The sequence below is a fragment of the Panthera pardus genome, unplaced genomic scaffold, assembly GCF_024362965.1.
Source record: "Panthera pardus isolate Hobbes unplaced genomic scaffold, ASM2436296v1 HiC_scaffold_16, whole genome shotgun sequence".
NCBI classification, from domain to species: domain Eukaryota; kingdom Metazoa; phylum Chordata; class Mammalia; order Carnivora; family Felidae; genus Panthera; species Panthera pardus.
Window position 1 is genome coordinate 127028755 of NW_026526721.1, and position 22027 is coordinate 127050781.

General features: G+C 47.6%; 1 protein-coding gene across 2 annotated transcripts in view; it reads right to left on the reverse strand.

Moving 5' to 3' along the window:
• Positions 1-22027, reverse strand: part of EPHB1 (EPH receptor B1) — a 431060-nt gene that overhangs the window by 332966 nt on the left and 76067 nt on the right. The window lies entirely within an intron of this gene.

Sequence of the window (22027 nt, forward strand, 5' to 3'; positions counted from 1 at the left end):
CATGGGCCACTCAACATATCTGATGAATAAGCAAATCACATGTGGCTAAGACTGACATTCCAGGAAGATATGTTCTATTTCCAGAAAAGAGGGGATACCTTTTCCTAGAGAGACTGGGGAATATAGGCCACATGAGACCACAGAATGCTTGTACCACAGGTCCTTAGACGTCCTGAGGAATCCCCTCCCTGACGACACGGAGCTCATTGTGGACACCTTCCAGGTTGGTGTGGAACCGAGACCATTCTAATGTGATATTGTGAACCATATATCAGGCCAAATGAGGCCAGATATGGAAAGGCCCCCAGTGCTCCAGCTGGCTGCCTCTGTGTGAAATCACAGATGCTGCCTATCAAGGGATATTCCTTCCCTACCCCCCAGAAAGGATTCCCTTCACAGAGTATGTCTCAATTGCCCCTGGTGGTCACCTCAAGGGAAGAGAACAAATGCCCCAGAGGTGGAACCTTCCATGCAGCCCCTCACCCAGCACCCCCAGAAAGGAGTGCAAGTTCCTCACTCCACCTTTGCCAAGAGGAATGGGGAAAGGTAATCAATGCAAATCCAGGCTGCCCATGAAAATCAGAAGCAAGTCCTTCCAGATAGAAAATATGACCTGTCCTCTTTTAAATGGCATTTTGATAGCTGTGTTATGATACCTCTAATATTGATATAGTTCTCACTCCTTGCAAGGAGCTCTAAATACTTCATGGATATAGTCTCATTACTCTTCAACTTTTCACTAACTTACAAAGTGGATCGTCCTGCAGAGTTGAAACAACGAAAACTTGACTTCTTTTATCATCACTCCCCAAACAACTTCATTGCATTATTCAGATTTATAAAGAGTTGTTTCAGTAGATAGCCTTTGCTCTGACATCAAGGCATATATGAAAATAAATACTTGGTGTTCTTTCCTTTGTAAATATCATTCTCTTTCTGGCCACCCTTCTGTCCCAGACCCAGTGTGGTAGATGGTTATGGTAATGGCCTCCAGTGAATCTTGCCACCCTGTGTCTACACCTCTTATAACGTAACTTGCCACTCCTTCCCTCGGTAGATGGTGTCTGTCCTCCACCCTCTTGCAGCCAGGCTGTCCCTGTGGCATACTTTGAGCAGCAGTATGGGTGGAAGTGATGTGTGCATTCAGGAACTCAGGAGGCCTAACACCTCCCACTCAGTCCTCCAACCCTGAGCCCACCATGCTATGAAGAAGCCCAGTCAAGCCCACTGGAGAGGAGAGGCCACCTGGAAGAGAAGGCGGCCCCCATCCAATAGCCAGCACCAACTGCCAGACACAGAGCAAGACCACTTTAGAGCCACCAACGCTTCAGCTAAATACAGCTGCACAGGTGAGCCCAAGTGAAACCAGAAGAGAAAGCACCAGAGGAGGTTAAGCCATTACATTTGGGAATGGTTTGCTATGAGACAATGGATAAACCATTGCCCTGTGTCTGCTGCCCCATGATTCTGCATCTCTAATTGCTATTTTCTTCTGTCCCAGGTTTTCCTCCAGGTGAACACACTGTTCGGAAAGGAGCACCACTCTGATTCATAATCCTCCTGTAATAGCCTCTGGTCTTGGACATAAGTCATGACGCCTCCTTAGCCTTCACCAATCCACTCACTGTGTGACTTAGAGTAAGTCTTTAACCTCACCCTCTGCCTCAATTTCCTCATCTATGAAGGAGAGATAACCATAGTACCAACCCAGAGTTATTGAGGACGTAAGATGAAACATGCAAAAGGTTGGCACAGTTCCCAGTACATTACGAGTGCTCAAAAAATATTAGCTGCTATTATGACTATAAAATATTTATTCGAGAAATACTTTTATTGAATGTTCTACCAAATTGTTAATGGCAGGAAGAAAAGATCTCACATTTTATGCAGCACTTTCTCTGTGCCACGGAGCCTTATTTCTTTTTGTCTTTACAACGATGTGCACATGGGCATGGCAGAAAATAGTGCCGGAGTTTGATTCTCATCTCTGTCACTTGCAAGCTGTGTGACCTTGGATAAATGACTTAACTTCTCTGTGCCTCAGTTCTTTTTCACATGCAAAGCATGGATATGAAAAAGTGCACTTCCCTTCCAGAGTTGTTGTGAGAAGTAATTCAGTTCTTTCCTGTCAAGCATGCAGAGAGCAGCCGACCACGGGAAGTGTTCAATAAATATCAGCCACAGGTTATAATCCCCCTGGTTCAGATAGTGGTGCTGGGGCTCAGAAAGCATGAGTCAGGTGAACAGGACCACCAGGTAGTGAGCAAAAGAGCTACCTGACCCCATGCCTTCCGCTCTCGCCACTGTCACACTTGTGAAAAAGGGCCCCCCAGCCCTCCTGCTTCTGCTCAACTCCAGCAGCAGAGCCGGCTTCTCCACCCTTCTTATTTTTTTCTGCAGCTAAATTCACCTGCTGAATCAACTTCTTCTCCCAGAAAAGTTGTTGTCGTTGTTGTTGCTGTTTTTAATCAACTCTTTAACCAACGCTCACCTCCCTGTGACACCTCTCTTGTGACGGGGTCCGCCTCCAATCCTGCCCAGTCTGGGTTCTTGCTCAGCCCCTCCCTCAGCTGCCCAGCCTACGAGCTCTCCCACGCTGCCCATCGTCAGGCTCACAAACAATGGCCCCTTCCTTTCAGCTCAGTTTCCAGTCAAGTCGCCCTCTCTCACGTGTTGGAAGAGGGGCGTCCCCCAGAGAACGCACCCGCAGCAGTAGTGACAGGACACACCTTTCCTTGAAGGAGCCCCTTTTAACGAGAAGAATCCTGGGGAACACTGCTCACGCTCTGCTCCACTGGGAGTCGGCTGCTCTGCCAAGTCAGCAACAACTAGAACCACTCTCCTGGCTTTGTTGTCTCCAGGGTTTCCCAAACTTTCTATACCGTGGAACCCTTCTTTTTCACAATGTCAATTAGGCTGCACGAAATCCCCCGGAGGCCAGGTGAGGAAATTCGGTGGAGTGCCTGGAGTCACAGAAATGGGGAGGAGGGTCTGCTGCCTCCTGGTTAAGTGGGATCACCTCTCAGATACGTAAATACAAACATGTAGATGTGGGCATATTTAATTTTCTGAAAAGAAGCCTGAGAAACTGTTACCAGTGATTATCACTGGGGAAAGAAACGGGGACACAGACTGGGGAAAGAGGCCACTGCTTTTCATTCTGCATTTTTGTCTGCTGCCTGAATTGTCTAGCATTATGCACATACTATTCCGTTGTCATTTTTCTAAGGTCCACTGTTTATGGACGCTGCACATTATTCTTCAATCTTTTATTGTGTTTCATTATGGATCATTCGTACGAGCGTGTCTTCAAGGCCACTAATGTTTTCTCCAGAGCCTCATCTTCCTTCGATCCCACCCGGTGTATTTTTCATCTCAAATGTTCATCTCCAGGTGTGCCATTTGGACCCATTCCCTATCTTCTATGTCTCCCCTTACCGTGTTCATGCATTCCTCTTGAAAAGCAGAGACAATTCTCAGCACTGTTACAATCTAAAACTTCTTACTTCCATTAAAACTTGGGAAAGCCAGTATGGAAATCACTGCATCCACTCCTTGTGTTTCTTCCAAGGGCTGATGTCAGTTCCAGCAGGACTTTATTTATATGTGTTCAATAAATGCTTGCTGATTGAATGAGTGCATTTCTGAGATCAGCTCTAAGCAGGTGGATTGCCCAATTCCTATTTACTGGTCCAGTACCTCCCTTGTGCTTGCCCATATCGGGTGTGGGTGCAGCACAGCTCACCCCGCACTATGGAGGAAACTGAGATGCTTTCTTGCCAATATTCTAGTGCCCCAGTACCTTGGCCTCTTAAAATGCAGAGTCAAATTAGCCAAAGGAAATACAGTCTCGGTCATCCAAGTCTTTTGAAAGGAAATGATATTATTAACTCTTGTCCTATTGCTTGTTTATGCTGATTTTTGATATGTTGCTTAACTAACAGAACTGTGTGCAATGCTCGCTCAGACTTTGAACCCCAACTAATTAGAACCCACCATATTCTCTAGAAGAATAGATCACCTTCTGATCAAATGAACTTCTGAATCCCCAGGAAGGGCATCTGAGAAGCTGTGGCTTCAAGCATGTATTTTCAAAGAGTTAAAAGAAGGCTTACACTCATTGATTTATGATAAGCATATGCATATAAAAAGGCTTCTTTGAGGCTTCAGTGAAGTGATAGAATGGTGATTGCTCCAGGACTCAGGATTCTTCCAGCTGCTCACTATCCAATAAGGAATATTCAAATCCCCGTTTCCCACACCATCGCTGCTCCCCGACATGCTGCAACGGGGTCCACAGCCTCTGACACGTGGGACTCAGCCAGAGGCGCCCCACATCAGAACACTGCTCGGACGTTTGGATGTCTTTGGCTCAGCAGTCTGATCATAACCACAGGGCCTGATACATAGAAACTAGAAGAGAAGGCAGCACAGGGTAGTGCACCCAGCTCTAGAATGATGAACCTGGGTTCAAATGCCATCCTTCCATCACCGACCACGTCTGTGGCTTTGCTCAAATCATTTAAATTCAAGGTGGCTACATTTCTTCACCTCTAAAACCCAGGAAAATGGTTTGCAACTCACAGAGTTGCCATAAGATGGTATATGAAATGCATTTATTCCCAGTACCAGGAAGGCACCTAACGGTGACTGTCCCTGACCACCCTCTCCGCTAACCAAGGCACGGTGAATATGTCCTCTGAGCATCTTGCCCCTGCTGGGAGCTGCTGCACAGAGGCTCTATGGTAACCAGAAGTTACTCAGGAAGGTCCAATATCAGAACAGGCAGCCATGCCCTTGTCCAGACCCCCAGCCCAATTCCTCTCCACAAACGAAACAATGTCCTTTATTTTTTGATGCTCAACTCAGGGGTCATGGACAGTTGTTAAAAGTTAGCCACATTACCCTGTCCTCCTCCAGAAATCTTAAATATGTCTACTTGACCTTTCTGAGAGGGTTTAAAGTTAGACTGGCTTGCGACCTCAAAATTATGAAACACAAAGATTAAATAGGACCCTTTCAAATTCAGTACTTGTATCCCCCTCCATATTTCTTCCAAGAAGTTGTACATCCCCGTGGGGGTGGAGTGCTCACTATACCCCACGGCAGGACATTTCTTCATAGGACAGCCAGGGCCCAAATCAGAGAGTTGGCATACACTCTGTGTTTGTGAGCCCTCTCCCTTACAGTGACTCATGTCTACCTCTGAGAGTTCTCTTCTCCAGCCTGCCCTCATTTCCTCCACGGGCCTTCTTGGGAGAGGTTTGCAGTGTGGCTCCTTGGAACAGACTAAGGTTTGCTTCTCCTCCTTCAAAGTAAAGTGTCAACATGTGGGGATAAGCAAATCAGGAACATGTGAGCTTGTATATCCCTTTCCATTCCTAAGACATTCTTGCTGCAGGCATAAAGTTTTCTCACAGGACATCCTTCTGCAGGTCTCTGGCTCCGTCAGTTTAGAGGAGATGTTCTCCCCACCAAACACACACACACACACACACACACACACACACACACACACACACACACAAACATACACAAACATGCACGCACGCACACAAGTTGATTCTTCACGGTGATTCTGTGGTATAGCCATCTGGACTCTGATGCTTCGTAATGGGGAATTTTTTTATAGCTTTAATTATTTCCTCTGTTCTCTTCTCTTTTTTATATACAATGAATCATTCTGTTCCTGAGAGAGGAAAAATAAAAAGATTTTTGAAAGTTATGGCTGTAATTTCAATAGAAGGAGATTGGGCTTTGAGGAATATGAGCATTTGTTGTATTTCCTGAGTCCATTTTTCATCCCCACTGGTTAATGAAGATGTTATTTCTCTCTTGCATTTTGGTTGTTAATTTCTGACAAGTGTTTGTGTGTGTGTGTGTGTGTGTGTGTGTGTGTGTGTGTGTTTAGTTATGGCCCTCAGTTCATCCTTCTTATGTATACTTTATGAAATACTCAGTTCTTCTTGATAGGATGAGGTTTGATTCACCCCTGGCTGTGATTAATTGTGTTAGTATTTTGGGACCTAATTTATGTTTATGTGATTCCTCTAGTGTTTCCATTTTCTTTTCTAATTATCCATTTTTTCCCCATCTTTTTTCCTGAAATTAGTACTGAATTAGCTTGCCTCTGATTGCAGTCTTGGATGCATCCCAAAGAATATTGTTGGACAGCTCCCCATTATCATTTCGTTCCATGAATTCTTTGTTTGGTTTTTGCAATAAAGCTTTATTAACCCTCTGCGAACCCTTATTTTCATTTGCTCAGTCATCTTTGATTGGAAGCTGTGCCAACCTATGGTCAGACATAGCACTCACTCCCACGTTTTCTTCTACTGCCTGCCAAGTCAAGCTCTTTTTAAAAAGTCAGAATTCCGGGGAATAAAAATAAGATCTATGCCTGTGTTAAGGGGCTGCCTTGTCTAAAAGGCTCTTTCTCACTCTCAATTATTCATTTATTTACCATCCTGTGAATGTCTGTTGAAGCAGCTCTGCTGATGGACATAAACCAATTAGCATCTCTTGTCAGGCTCCCTTCCCCTGTGGATCCTGCCTGCTTTATAAAAGAGGTCCCTTCAGAAGAGCATGCCTTCTGCATTGGCTCTGCAGATGGCCACCACTCAGTCTCTGCCAGTGGTCTGTCCAGTGGCCCTATCAGTATGAGGCAGGTAGGACCCCAGATGGGGCAGCTCTGGAATGGGGACTCATCTCATCCATCACCAACCAAGGCACCTTTATTTCAAGTCAGCCTGGGGTCTGCATTTTGCTTCTTGCTGGGTTTTTCTTTCAGAGAATCCCCTGCCCCTATCTGTCTGCACACACCTACATGTCCTATCCCCCAACATACACATCTACATACAACATACTACTAGGTACATGCTACACACCTGATCCCATCCACACGTGAAACACACCCAACCGCCTCTTCCCATGGAGTCTTTGGGGCCTCTGCCTCCCTAAGAGATGCCATTTCGTGCATTAAGGATGTTGGTAGGAAGGTTCTGGGCCACTGCTAACAAAGGGTCCTCCCACAACCAGCAAAGGCTCGACTACCCAGAATCTCCCACAAGGACAGAGTGCTCGAACTATTTGCACCAGACCCTGTGCTACTCTTGATCTGCTGAGGTAAGTGTAGAATTGGTGCTATTCCAGTGATGAACACCTTTATTCCTCTTAATTGCTTCCCAAGTTCCAGAACCCGTGGCCATGTAATTCTCACATCACGCCTTCCTCTCACACATAAAGCAATAACAGCTCTTCCCTCTTGCAAGAAGGACCCAGAAGCCCAATTCCAAGCTGCCTAACCTTCTTATGAAGACACACTTGGGATTCTCATCAGTAGTAAGTGAGCCTGGAAGGCCTGCAGACCGCCAGCACAGATGCTCATCTACTGCGGCCTTACCTTGCCAAGTACTGGCTGGGTGCTCTGATGGTGGCCCTGGAAGAGGAATCTTGGCGGAGCAGTGGTATGGGCCTAGCCATCTGGCCCTGTGGTTCCTGGTGATGGGCCCTCAATGCCATGCCCCCTGAAGTGGCTGGAGCCATCTCTTGGCTATATGAAGGGTCACTGCAGTCTCCAAGAACTCCTGGTTGGGTGGACATATGCCCACCACCAGCAGACCTGCACAGAGAACCTTTCAGGCTAGGGACAAGAAGGATGGACAAAGGAGAAGGATCAGAAGCAGCCCACGGTTGAACACCCGATATTCAAATGCAAGAAAACAGGCTTTATGTTCTAGCTAAAGCTCAAGACCATATTTTTCATTTGATTCATCTTGATAGCCATCCTCTACTTATCACATGTGCCCAATTGTCCACAGACTAGCGTGATTTAAACTTTCTTTTACAAATGAAGGCACTTAAATTTTTAAAAAGTGAACCAACAGTGGTACAGATAGTAAGCCAGTGTGTCAAAAATTCAACAAGGTGGTTGGTGTATAACGGAAGTTCAGAAAATGCTGGGCTACATGGCACTGGAGGTCCCTTCCACCCTCAGCGCAGGTGTCCTGATGAGAAAACCACGACCCCTGTATATATAGTCACAGTTGCCACCAAGGGGCCAAATCTGCCCTTCCCACCAGCTGTCTGGAAGCCAGAGGAAGTCACAGCCAAGAAGTCCCCATCCCCAGGAGCTCTGCCCTCCAGCCTGGGGGGGCTTGCTAGGTGCTCAGCAAGGAGCTCTCCACTCTAGCGGTGGATGGTGACACCGACCCCTGGGTCACCTCTCTCTGTTGACACTCACAGGGTTTCCAGCCTCTCCCTGTCCTTTAATAACTTTAATATGAGCCACCAACTATCCCTGCCTCACATCTGGCTGCTTCTCCATGAAGAGAAAATTTAAGTTTGGAAGAAGGCAAATAAATTGTTCAGAACAGCTCATTGCACCAGAGCCATTTTCTTAAGAAACTGTTTTAAGAGCATCCTGAAACTTGTTCTTAAGTCATAATATACAAATATCCCTCAGAAAGACCAATGGAGATGGGACCAGAACATCCTCCAGAAGTTTCAGACTTCCCAAGGCCATCCTCACCTGAGCTCCCTCAGGTCCGCCAGCACCCTGGCTGGGAGAGTGGGTGATAATCCTCACACAGAAGCAGAGAGGAGGGAGCTGGCCTTCTCTCAACCACCTTCCAGGGAGTGTGTGTGATTCACCCCAACTTCACCTGGCAGCCCTGGGTGCTCAGGGGCAAGTACTCCTATTGCTAAAGGGAAGGAGGAAGGCCTAGGGTAGCACATCTTGCCTGACTCTCTGCCTCGGTGGGTGACACTACCAGGCCTGGCAGAGGCTCCCTAGAAACCCCAGATGACGGGGTTGCAGCACAGGTATGAGAGGCTGAAGGTAACACACAGGCCCCAGACCCCTATAGTGGAGCCATCCTCTTCTTTCCCTACTCAGGAAAGCACATGCAAGTGAGAGAGGTGTTATAGAAAATAACCTTGAACCCCTGTATTTCACAAACCTGTGTTCTTTGTTATTAGGAGCAACTTTCTTGTAGTGTATCTCCCAACTGATGGTGATCCTATTTCTGCAGTGAGTGCCTTTAGGAAGGTTGGTGTTGAGTATCCTCAGCTAACTGCTGAGGGGGACTGGCTGTAGATGCAGGCCTGAGGGTCAGAGGAGGCTAAGGAGAGGTTCTCAAAAAGGAAGAACACAGTTTCAGGGCTGACTCTGCTCCTTGGGGATCATGGTGCTGGCTACTGGGTTGATTTCTCCCCCCCACAGGGAAAGGACCAGCTCCTATGATGAAGTGTATGCATCACTATCCTTTCTGGGCATCCTGTTCATGACACAACATTCTCAGGCCACAAATTAATGGAGTAAATGAAGGATTAACAGACCACAGGATCTGTGGGATCTGGGCCATTATGCCCAGCAAGGGTCCATGCCTATTGCCAGGATCATGACCCCAAGGTCTGCCAGCTGACTCCAGACTCTTCTCAGTGTGGCTCCATTTGTGCAGGACTGGGCCTCATTCAATGGGTTCACAAGTACTGAGCCCTGAGGTGTGCAAACCCAGAGTCAGATGATGAGGAGTCAGAGCTAACTGGGACACACACTCCCGCCTCAGGGACCCCACAGCTCACTGGAGAAACAGGTGCATGGGCAAAAATTCATTCCATCTGATAAAAGCAGCAAGGCCCATAGATAGCACATAACTGCCCCTGCCAAACCCACCCCAAGGGTGGTGTGCTGGAATTTGCTGTGATCCCCAACATAGCATCTGTGGCCCCATTCTTTAGTAAGACCACCTAATTCTGCTCTGGTAAAATACTCTCTCCCATTTTTAGTCCATGAGATTCAGCCAGGCTCATACCCTCCCCAGCCTGCCCCAAACATGGGCCTTGTTCTAATCCATGACTCCCAAACACAACAATGAGTTCTATGACCCAAACCACCCCATGGAGCCTGCACCTCAGGCCTTTTGCTGGCACCACTATAGAGCATACACTGTGTGTATCTTAAGCGTGAACTTGTGGGTAGCTGTCTCTGCCACCACTTTGGAGGCCTAAGAATAAAGCTCACAGGAGAACAAAAAAAGCTCACACAGAAGACAACAGAGCCAAGGGATGGGAAAGACCAGCTCTTGGTGTTGCCTGAACACCTGGATCCAGAAAGCACGTAACTTTCTGGTTTTGTGAATCAATAAATTCACTTTTACTTAAAGTTATTTTGAGTTAAATTTCTGTCACTCACAACCCAACAAAGCCTAAGTCGTGAAGGCTGGGCTGGCAACTGGAAAATGAAGAGGGACAGAGGGAGTACAAAGGGCATCTGGGAGATGAGCAAGCAAAGATGGGCCACCCAACACCAGCCTGGGCGTGGTCTGAGAATAGCACTGACCAATCAGCTCTGGGAGTTTAACCAGGAGGTTGGTGTGAAAGGGGCAGAGGAGGACGCTGGAGATATGGGCAGGGACAGCCCCCAGAGAACTTGGGAGCCATGACTCTTGTCCAGAAGGGATTGAAGAACCCCAACCCGTAAGCCTGCCCTCCATTGTCCCATCCCAGCCCCCTGCCCAGCTTAATGGACATTTCCCGCTTGAGAGCAGAATTACAAACTAGGGGTTGTGAAGTGGGAAGGTGCCAAGAGCAGTTTTCAAAAGCTAGCTCTGGAGGCTTTGTGGACCAAGAAGCAGAGGAGGCCAGGCTGGATGCTGGGAGGCCATTTAGGGACGGAGACGGCAGTCTCGGTGCCAGCAGGAGATGACAAAGGCTCCAAAGAGGCCCTGTGGCCACTTCCCTGACCCGTTCCATTTTGGAGGTCTTTAAAATGTCTGCTTTAAAGACCTGGGGAAAAAATAAGTACTTATGAAGTGGAATAAAAATAGGTAAACATAATAATCATCTCACTTAGGTATAGCGATCTATGGCGTTTCAAGCCAGCTCACAAACATTAGCTCATCACCACGGTGAGAGGTAGTTATTATCTGCATTTTCTTGATGTGGAAAGGAGAGCTCAGAGGCGCTGCATAACTTCCCGTGACTGGCAGCACCAATGTGGAGGCTCGGGACAGAACATGTCTACGGGGCCACGCTGCCCAGGCCTCCGTGCAGTCCCCTTAAGGCCACTGCCCTCTTCTCCCTGCAGTTCTGTATGAGCCCCTGCCTTCCACAGGAGTCCTCTCCCTCCTGCCCACATGCACGCGTCTCCATTGCCGGCAGCACCTCCATCTGCCCAAACACTCCCTCCCAGCTGGCCTTCTGCTCCCTTCTGCCCGCCAACACAAAGCCTGGTGAGATACCAGGCGGGCAGGTCAGCTGTTCCTGGCTGATTCAAATGGAAAGGGATCAGAGACAACACTCCGCTTCTCCCCAGGAGCCAGCAGAGCCACATGCCGAGTCTAAACTGAGCAGCCTGGCTTCCTTGCCTTGCAAAACCAAAGACTCAGTCCAGGTACAAGCAAGCACCAGGGGAGGCTGACCCCTTGGGAAGATGAGTTCCTAAGGATTCCAGGAGCCAAGCCCTAGGCAGCACCCAGTAGTGATGCAAAAGCCCTGCCCCGTGGCCTTCCAAGTCAGACAACAAGAAGGAAGGAGGAGGTGGACTGTCTCCCGCAGACAGGCTCAAGCTGGACGAAGGGCCGGACAATGCAGGCTCAGTCTGCTACACGGGCAAGCAGAGGAGGGGCCTCACGATGACTGCAGACAGGGAGCCCATGCTGTAGAAACAGACCATCGGGTAACTACAATAATGATTGCTGCCCACACGTTGGGGTTACTCCTCCTGAAAATGCTCAAGCAAGAAAAGAGGGACATATCTTCACCTCAGGAGTGAATTCTGTGCTTTCAGATGAGGACCGGAGAATCACTGTGTGCCCACGAGGAATTCAACCCAAAAGTCTCCCCAGGTCATCCAGGCCACCTTGCTGCCTCTAAGAGCTGAAGGATCCATGATTCCAATGCTATCCACAGACTTTTTTTGGGTTGGGGGAGGGATCAGTGTATGATGCTTTAAAAATCTGTTGCAGGGGCCTGGGTGGCTCAGTCGGTTAAGCGTCCGACTTCAGCTCACATCATGATCTCACAGTCCATGGGTTCAAGCCCCGCATCAGGCTCTCTGCTGATAGCTCAGAGCCTGGAGCCTGCTTCAGATTCTGTGTCTCCCTCTCTCTCTAACCCTCCCCTGCTCATGCTCTGTCTCAAAAATAAATAAAAACATTAAATAAAACATAAAAATAAAAACATTAAAAATAAAAACATAAAACATCTCTTGCAAATGTTAAAAAAGCAATGATTTCAAATTTTAAAAAGTCCAATTTCCAGATTGTGTTAAAGAACATCTGAAGTTCTGGCCTAGCATGCTCCCACTGGAGGTGAATGGCAGGACCAAAGCAGTTATCCTGTGGCCACGGGCCGGCCCAGCCTCCCTGTCGGCATCACCTGCCAGGCCCTGCGAGTTTACACTTCTGCTCTAGAAACAACCCACAGAAGCAGCTGAATTTCTGCTCCTATCAAAGGTCTTCTACAGAGAGCAGCACCTCATTCTCCTTCCTCACCTCTCCTTGAAACCTCTCAGAGCTACCTGAATGACAAACCACTGCCAGTGACTTCCCAATAGGAGCCACTCTGCCCAAACCGGAATCTGAGGTTGAGAGAGACATCACCACCTTGTTCTTATTTCTGTTCTTCAACCCACACCAGAGATCCCTCTACTCATTTAACGCCTCCCCAACTGCCCCTCCTAGAGCTGTCACAGGACATGGTCTGTCCCCACCTGCTGGCCCAGGACACTTTGTCAGTCTCACTCCTCCAGAAGCCCAGTGGGGGCTCCACTAAATTAAGGGGCAGGATATTCCCTGGCTGTATGACAGGTAGCTCCAAGCAGAACCCTGTGAATTGACAACAGCATGTAATGAGTCCCCACCACCATATGTCTTCAGTAAATATACACACTATTATTGCTAAGATGTAGATTAGATAAAAAGACAATTACTGGGATTGGCTATTAGAATACGGATAAATTCAGGATATATCCCAAACAATCTGGGTCACTTGGATGCAGCAAATATACCCCCAGAAGAGTTTTCCCTTACTTGGGGTAAGGGTGGGGTGAATTAGGTATTAAGGCCAGTATAAATGACAAATCTTTTCTCACACTCAGAGCAGCAAGACATTCTGGTCACAAGGAGCACAGGAGAACCAGAATAGAGGAGAAATCATTGCCTTTCCCTTCACATCCCTCCTCTCTCTCTCCCTCCCTCCCCAGGCCTCCTCCCCCATTCCTCCCTCCTTTTTTCTCTTTTGGGCATGAGTTGCTCATCTTCCCCCAATCTCTGTCACAGCAATAGCAGTTAATTTAGCACAATTCTAATCTAACAGTTCGAGTTTCAGGGTCTACACTAAGAAAGAAAATTCCAGGTGATGTGTCAAATATGGAGAAATGTCACTTTGTGAATCTTGGCCACCACATGAACCATGTTAGGTCCATGGCATGCTCCCCAGTCCATCCCCACTCCTGTCCACAGTCTCTCCAGCTGATCAGTAATTTACCCACTCAGCAGGTAAATGACTGAGCAAACCACTCAGAACCCCGAGAGGGTTCTCTCAGGATGCCAGGTAGCCCAGGGATACTAAGAAAAATAGTGTGGTCCCTGCCTCATGGGACACCCAGTCTGATGGGAGAGGCACACAGGAATATTCTCTTCCAGTGCTCTGTGATAAGTGCCATGATGGAGGGAAGCACTAAGGTATTCACCCGTCATTCTAATTTATGGAAAGACATTGAAGGAGCTTAACCAGGGAGTGGCATGATCACTCATGTAATTGAGTAAATGAGATGTCAAGAAAGCACCGTTCTGTCCACGATATTGTTAGTTGGATTGTTATTACAATTGGCAGCCCCCACTCCAGCTTTCCTTTATTTATTGGAAATCTGTGGTGTGTAATGTGATAGGTTGGCCATAAAAACGTTTAATCGCTGCATGTGAAATAGCCATGTCTTTCAGCTTTGCATGAAAATGGCAAATTCTGCTTACTGTTCCAGGACTCTTTTATAATCTGATTAATTGTGCTAGATCCAAATTATAAGGAATAGAAGAGGCAATGGGAGAGAGAACTAAGACACTATTTGCAAAAGGCCTGTCCCTTGAACAGGAGCCATATTTCAGATGTGCTTATGAGAGCCCACGTAAACCATGTCAAGGCTACTTTGTGAGGTATGCTGGGAGACTCCGGAGTGGGCAGGATCATCAGTTCTCTCCTAGGGAGGCAAAGCTTTTACCCCGAATCCAGTATTCCTTTGTGAATTTGTCGTAAGAGGCCACCCTTTATTCTCAGATGTCAGGTGAGGATGAGAGCAAACGGAACGCACCCAAGGCAAAATGAAGAGGTGGGACACAACCAGAAAGTCAAGGATTTTACAGAAGCAGGGGGAAAAGAGCAGGTGCAGGTGGATAGAAGAGCAATTTGGCAGCTCCTGTGTTACCACATAGAAACATAGCATCGAATGATTGCTATCAATTAGCTACCCAAGTGGTTCCATTCTAGTGTCTCTGGATTTTTCTCAGACACCATTGTTCGCACTGGTAGCCTGGTGCAATTTACTGTATTAACTCCTTTAAGCAGGCTGTCTGTAGGCCACCACAGGGCCACACTGATGTGGTCCCTGTGAGGATAACCCAGAACTTCAGGACAGCTACTACCTATTCCACCTGTTCCCCTCACGCTCACACGTGCTCCCTCATCTGCAGCTACTGGGATGATGATCATCATAACTGCAAAGACCCCAGGGTCCAAGCAGAGTAACTCCTCTATGGGGGGGTCGCCCTGAGCCAGCTAGGTAACACTTTCCCCAGAGACCCCGAAACTCTCTGTTTTGGGAGCAGCACCCAAGTGGGTTTGTCTTAGAAAAGTGGCATGGCTTTAGAGAAAGTGGCGTGGCTTAGAGAAGAGTGTTGGAACAAGATGAAACTGGTTTTGAAGTTCATCTCTGCCACTTACAAGCTTGGATGACCTTAGGCAAGATGGCGGACATCTTTGAACTTGAACTTACTGTAACATTGAGCAAATGAAACCTCCTTTGGTAGGTTACTAATTAAATTAGAAAAACACTTGCTCATAAATTCACTCAATAAACATACTGAGAGCCTACCATGTCCCAAGCACTGTGCTAGGCCTTGTTCAGAGCAGAACCCACACACAAATGGTTCCTGCTCCAGGAAAGTCTATGCCCCCAGTGCATGCAAGTAAGATAATTGTGATAATCATGATAATTATAAGTGTCATATATATGATATATACATGATATATGATACATACATGATAAAGCAAGAAGATAGGCTAAGGAGTAGCAGAGGGTGTTATTTAACTAAGGTAGGCTAGGAAGATGTCTCTGAGAAGCTGGCATTTAGGAGACCCTGAGTGATGAGAAGGAGCAAGTCCCAGGAATCCTGGAAGGAAACCATTCCAGGCAAAAAGACTAGCACCAGCAGAGGCCCTGAGACAGGAACAAGCATGGTCTGTTAATTGGCCAGAAAGGTCTGTGTGGCCTGGAAAGTACTGAGAAGTAGGAAGCAAGGCTGCAGAGACAGGCAAGGGTCAGAGCACATGACGATAACTCAAGGGTCATGGCACAAAGTTGGGGTTTAATGCCAAGTGTAATAAGAAGACAACATGGGGTTCTGCATCAGAGAGAGAGATTCCCTGACTAGAATGGGTGAGAAGGAACCTGGAAGCAGTGATGCCTGCTGGGTAGGAGGCCAAAGCTTGCTGGGCAGCATCGGGTAGTGCAGGTGGAGGGAAGTGGACAGATGTAGGAGGCCCTTTGGAAGAGGAGCCAGCAGGGTCTGTGGGTAGACTGGATAAGGGCCATGAGGGCAAGGGAGGGATTAAAGGTGACCCATGCTTTGGGGCTATGACAATCAGGTAGATCATAACGCCATTTACCGTGACATAAAGAGCGGCAGAAGAACGGTTCCATTTTGGACATGCCTTGAGTGAGGAGCCTGTCAGACGTCCCCTTGGAGGGATTCAGGGACAAAGGGGAAATATGTGTTTGTAGTGAGTGGACAGTTCGGGCTGGAAATAAGTTCAGGAGTCATCAGTGTTTACGTAGTATTTAAAGTCCAGGCAGTGGTTGAAATCCCCTAGGGAGCCCTGGAATATAAAATGCAGTGTACTCAATAAAGGCAATAATAATAATGACCACACATAATAAATAATGAATACGGCGAGGTGGCAGCCCAACAGCCCCATGTCTACTTGGTTTGTTCCCAGCAACTGAATCCACTTGGAACAAAGGACTCAGAGTACTCCAGAGCTTAACATTCCTTCCCCTCACCCTGGTGAGGTCTGGGGACCTCACGTGCTAAATTCTCCCCTCCTTCAGCTCAGCCAGTCCCTCAGCCCAGAGAATTGGACAAATTGACTCATTTGTTGCTCAGATTGTGAAGGGAGCCCACCTGCCTAGCCCCAGGGGCACACGTGCAATAACAGAAAGAAGGCGGCAGTGTTATAAATAAGTGATGGCCTTCTCGTTAGGCCCGGAGCTGTAGACATTACCCAGCACCACTCTGTCCCCTGAACTGCAGCTGGTTTAAAAGGTTGTTATCTGATATTGTTTTAGTAACCAGGTATTTCTATGGCCTCCCTCCGGCCTATGCTTTTCTAATCTCTGCTGCATTATTAAGCGGAGGCCTTTCTCCCTGCGCGGTAACCCACCGTGAAGGGTCCCAGGCCACCCATTCCAGGGGCCGGAGCAGGGGTCTGAACTATCAGAGAAGCAGCAGCCTGCCTGGTGTATGGACCAAACTTGGGCTGAGAGGAAAAGAGGAAGAGTCAGTACTCTTCCCTACCACTCTTGTGCCATGTAAACAAGGCAAGTTGCTTAACTTCTGTGAGCCTCAGTACCCATGCTAAAAACCAGGGAGATGTAGCTAAGAGGAAGCCGATACTACGTTCTTACTCTATACAGGGAACATGGTGATTCTCATTTCATTTAATCCTCAGGTAGGTACCCCTGCCCCATTCTATTGATGAGGCTCCTAAAACAGACTCTGCCTCTGTCTCAGGTTTTCTATGGCTGGAATGTTCTTGCACACTGCAGCTGAGGTCAGGCAGTCCCAGGTAGTATTAGATGATGCCAGTCTCTGCCCAAGATTTCAAATTCAGTGGGATCCAAAACTTGCCATGCCTGCTTAGATCCCTGTACAAAGTGGTCAGTGCCATCCTGGCCTTCCTGTGTAGACAACCCCTTCCAAATACGCCTCAGGTGACCCGAGGGGAGCACTCCCTTTTGTGAGCTAGGGCTACCCCCTGCTTTGCTCTGCCAGGGGATGGCATCGTCTTCTCTTTCGCACGCCCTAATGGAATACACTTAGAGTGGGCAGGCTGGGACTATGCTTTCCCAACCTCCTCCTCTCCACCCCCATGAACTCTGCTCTGGGCATCTTCCTTGCTTAGATGAGATGCTCACAGATGCTGCACATCAGGTCTGGGTATGGACTAATGTCATTATGTCTCTCTCTGGACTGCTGGCTCTCCTCAGGAAGGCCAGAGCTCACTCTCTCTCTTGCCCATCTCATATGGGTCCAGCTCACCCTCTCAGCATTCACTGCAACTGGCCCATCTATCCAGTCATCAGAGAACAAACTTGGGCAGTGAAAACTCTCTTTAATGTCCTTATCTGATTCTCCTGCTTTACCTATTGTTTCTATTTGCTCTGTCAAATGTTTGGACCCAGTGCCCAGAGCCTTGTGACAGCTCAAGGACACTCTTGCACTTGTATCCCATGAGTGAAGTAGAATAATTACCCACAGTATGCTGTGTGTGCCCCCACACCTGTTTGCCAGTTGTATTTGATATTATAAATACTTAATTTAATTAGCTATTAATAAACCTATTAAGTATGAATATGAAAAAGAGCTGCTGCTCCTATGACACTAAGTTGAATGCTTTGGAAAGACAGCAAACACAAATTGCTAACAAAAAACCAAAACTGCTCACTTTTTGGACAGGGTAAGACAAAGCTAAAAGATCAGAAACAAAATATCACTAAAAAGCTAGCAGATTTTGCACTCAAAATGCTTCAGGGTTTTCAAGTTCTTGTTCCACATAAAGAAGCCAGAAGTGGCCATTAGAGAAGGTGTACTTTAGATGGCCAGAGTAGAATGACCCCTGGGCATGCAGCAGACCTAAGAGAGTGATTCAAGGTGGGACACAGTCCTTACCCTCCCAGGGTCCATGAAAGGGCTCTTCCTAGGAGTCCCAGAACAACAACTCTTACTATTACTTCCCACTGAATCTATCCTGAAAGGTTGCAGTCCCAGCAGCTGCCTGCAGACATCCTGGTAAGGTCACATACAGACTCTGTGAGAATGGCATCACCCCAGAGGGAGTGACCAACAAGGCAGAGAGAGAAAGCAGATCCATGCACTGTCTGACCTTCTTGGCCCACTGGAAAAGTGATAAATTCTCTGTTGGTTTAAACCATGTTGGGTCAGGTTTTCTATCACCTACCTAGCTTTCTCTCCTCTATGAACTCTCTTCCCCTTCTGCTTTCCAGACGTCTTCTTCTCCTTCTCCTTCTCCTTCTCCTTCTTCTCCTTCTTCTTCTTCTCCATCATCAAAGCTAACATTGTGTAATACCACTAATCCTTCCAACAGCCATGTGAAGTAAGTACCACTGTGAGGAAACTGAGGCTCAGAGACATTAAGTGACTTTCTCAAGGCTACACAACATGTAAGAGGGAGAGGCAAGATCTGAACCCACTTAATCATCCCTCTGGTTAGAGCTCATCAAACCCTGAAGGCTCATGGCCTCAAATGCACCAAGTGGTTGTTCAGTGGCACATGACAGCTATGGGAGTAGCATGACAGCTGGCCTGCTCTGTGGATTCATTATTTTCCCATGAGGAGGCCGATTCTGTGCCTTATAGAAATGTCCATTACTGAACAGGCCACAGGTATGGACCGAACTGTTCACCAGTCTATTTTCCCTGCTATATGATAAACAACTTAAAGAATGTGTCTTATTTCTGTTGTATCCCCAGAACCTGACACATAGTAGGTGCTTCATAATTGCCTAGTGAACTGAACTGTAAAAGTGGGGCACTTACTCCATCTATTTCACTTCCCAAATCCTCCAGAATATCTGCTCCCTTCAAAGACCAGCTTCTCCAAGGAGTCTCCCTGATGCGTCTAGAGGTTAAGACTACCCTCTGCCCCAGCATCAGCACTGTACTTCCTCTCCCCCACGTCCCCCTCTACATCTATTTCCTTTCTCCATGGAACACAGAACCTCTGGATTCCTGTAACCCTCAGCACACATTATAGCGGCAGCACCCAGGAGGCAGTTTATTTTCTCCAAAGTACCCTACCCATAATGAGGGTAAATTACCACCCACTGGGCAGTGGTGCCTCTGCATGCGGCCTTGGGGTCCAAAGAGCTGAGCTTCATGACCGCTGATTGATGAAAAATGATGAGTCTCCTCTCAGTTATGCTCTTTAAGTTAAAATATAACTCTTTGTTAAAACAGCCAAGGCAGAGATCCTAAGTAGCATTAATCATGTCTACATTTTAAAATCTGATACATAATTTAAGAACGAGAGGCGAAGAAAGATAAGCACTTAAGTACAATTTGGTATCTTTTTGTTAAACCTTGATTCATCCATCAACGCTTCACCTAACCCTAGTCTTCTTCCCCGGCTGCAGCAGAATCCCCCTTCAAATCTCCCTGAATTTTGCGTTCAGAGATGAGGTCTTTACTAATTGTCCTCAGGGTACATGCTCCACTGGTTCCACTTCTCCCTCAGTGCCCCAGCTCTGTTCCCAGTACAGGAGAAAGGGATGGTTGGTACCAGAGCCCCTGGGAAGGAGTCCCCAGCACTCAGTGCCCACAGCATTTCCCCAGATGTCCCGGGAGACCCGACTACTGTCCCTCGGCCGTCTCTCCTAACTGCCAGCACAGGGCCCAGTGAGAAGTGACATGGCACAGCACTCCCGAGTAAAGCATTTCCCAAGATCTGGTCTTTGGCCACCTACTTTCTGTATACTCCCTCTTAAAAGATCTCACCTATTCCTTCATCTGAGTGAGTCACCATCTTTTGCTTCTGTGAACTTTGGACCAAAATCTTGAACTCAGTTCCGAGCCTGAGATTCACTAGCAGGGTCAGGAAATCAGGGCCAAGGGAGGTAGAGAGTGGGACTCTCCATGCCCATCACCAAGTCATATCTGAATGCCCAGCTCTGAACTTAATAATTAAACACCTTTTCCCCAAGGCACCTCTCCATCACACTTTCCAACACCAGACTTGGAGCCAGAGTGATGGCGGGTCTGTCTTCTCACCTCTGATACTGAGTCAGCTTGTTTTGTTTTGTTTTGTTTATTTTTGAGAGAGTACTAACTTGTGCGTGTGCACACAAGTAGGGGAGGGGCAGAGAGAGTGAGGCAGAGAAGCCCAAGCAGGCTCCACACCCCAGCACTAAGTGGGAGGCTGAGCTGGAGAACTCACCAACTGTGAGATCACGACCTGAACCAAGATCAACAGCAGGAAGCTTAACCAATTGAGTTACCCAGGCACTCCCTAAGTCAGCTTCTGAAGCCTATTTTTTCCTCCTTCTCAAGGCCACTGCCACCTCTCCCTTTCGCCTGCCTGCTCCTCCCAGGTGGGGCCCTTGGGCTGCTCCTGGAGCTATTGCAGCAGTTTCCTACCTGGCTGCTATGTGGCTCCTGCTCACCCCCCTTTGTCTGTCTAGCACTTCCTGATTAATTTCACAGAGCCCCACTGTGGTCACACCAATCCCTTTATTAACACTGTCCAATGCTGCTTCTGTTATCTGAGCAGTAGGCTGCTGGGTAAAATGTACGCAGAAAATAAGAGGGAGTATAGGATCCTCCCCTGACAGAATACATACATAAGTACACATATAAAGTAGATACATACATACATACGTGCATACACATATAAAATAGAAAGACGTCAATGCTCCATCATGGTATTTTCAGAGGGAGACTAAAGATCTCTGTCCAGCTAGCATTAACAACAGCTGAATTAAAGGTATTCATAAGGCTAATAAAGGAATGTGCTCCATCAGGGAGAATGGTCACACCCAGAGAATAAAAAGAAACTTCTCAAAGAGAATTAAGCCATGGCCTTCCCAGCACTGCGCCCCTGACACACTCACATGCACACATGCATTTCCCATTCTCAGTGGAAGGGATGAGTCCCCACGTATTCAGTGATACATCAGGGCTGGTGTTTCACAGCCCCAGACTGGCCTGCATAGCTCAGATTCTCACCTGCCAGATGAAGGTTTTCTGCCCCTTTGGAGTTGCCTGAGGGGCAGGGTGTCCTTGCCAGACAGCCTGGGTGTCTGCTCCCCTTGGAGGCTCTGCTCCCAGGGTAACAAACACACAGGGCTGGGTCCACATATGAGCCTCTGGGTGCATGAAGTGTGTGACTCCGCCCTGAAGAGATGGATCTGTCCTCCACATGCTGATGAAAACAAATGTCTAAGTCTGCAGCTCAAAGATCGAGCTCCCCATGGTGGTGAAGTGCCCTATAGGACCTAGCAGATTACCCTGCCAGCTGCCCAAGGATCCTCCTTGGCCCTGGAAACCCTAAAAGAAAAATCAGCATGAGCTTTGGAATGAACCTACCAGGTTCCACCTCTACCCACTCTCACCTCAGCAGTGGCCCACTCCTCAAGACACCTGCCCAGATGACCCCAGGATCCTAGGAACCTCACAGACCTTGACCATCAGGCTGGGCAGAAGGTAGTAGGTACTGGACATGAAAAAAGTGGTCCCTCACTATGGGCAGCTCTCTTTAAAAGCCCACTTGGTCCAGCCTTACAGAGACTGACACTTCTTGGGCGATGCTTTTGTTAAAATCAAACACAAATGGAGACTAGCCGTGAAAATCTCCTGAGCAGACAAAACAAGTTTAGTCATACAAGCAAAGCCTGATTTAGCTTATTTTGCAAGACAAGTGAAGCTAACTTGACCCGGGGCCTCTTCTTGCTTATGTCTCTGAAAATCTAAGTGAAACGAGTAAACAATTCACTTTCAACTAAGAAAATTCTAGG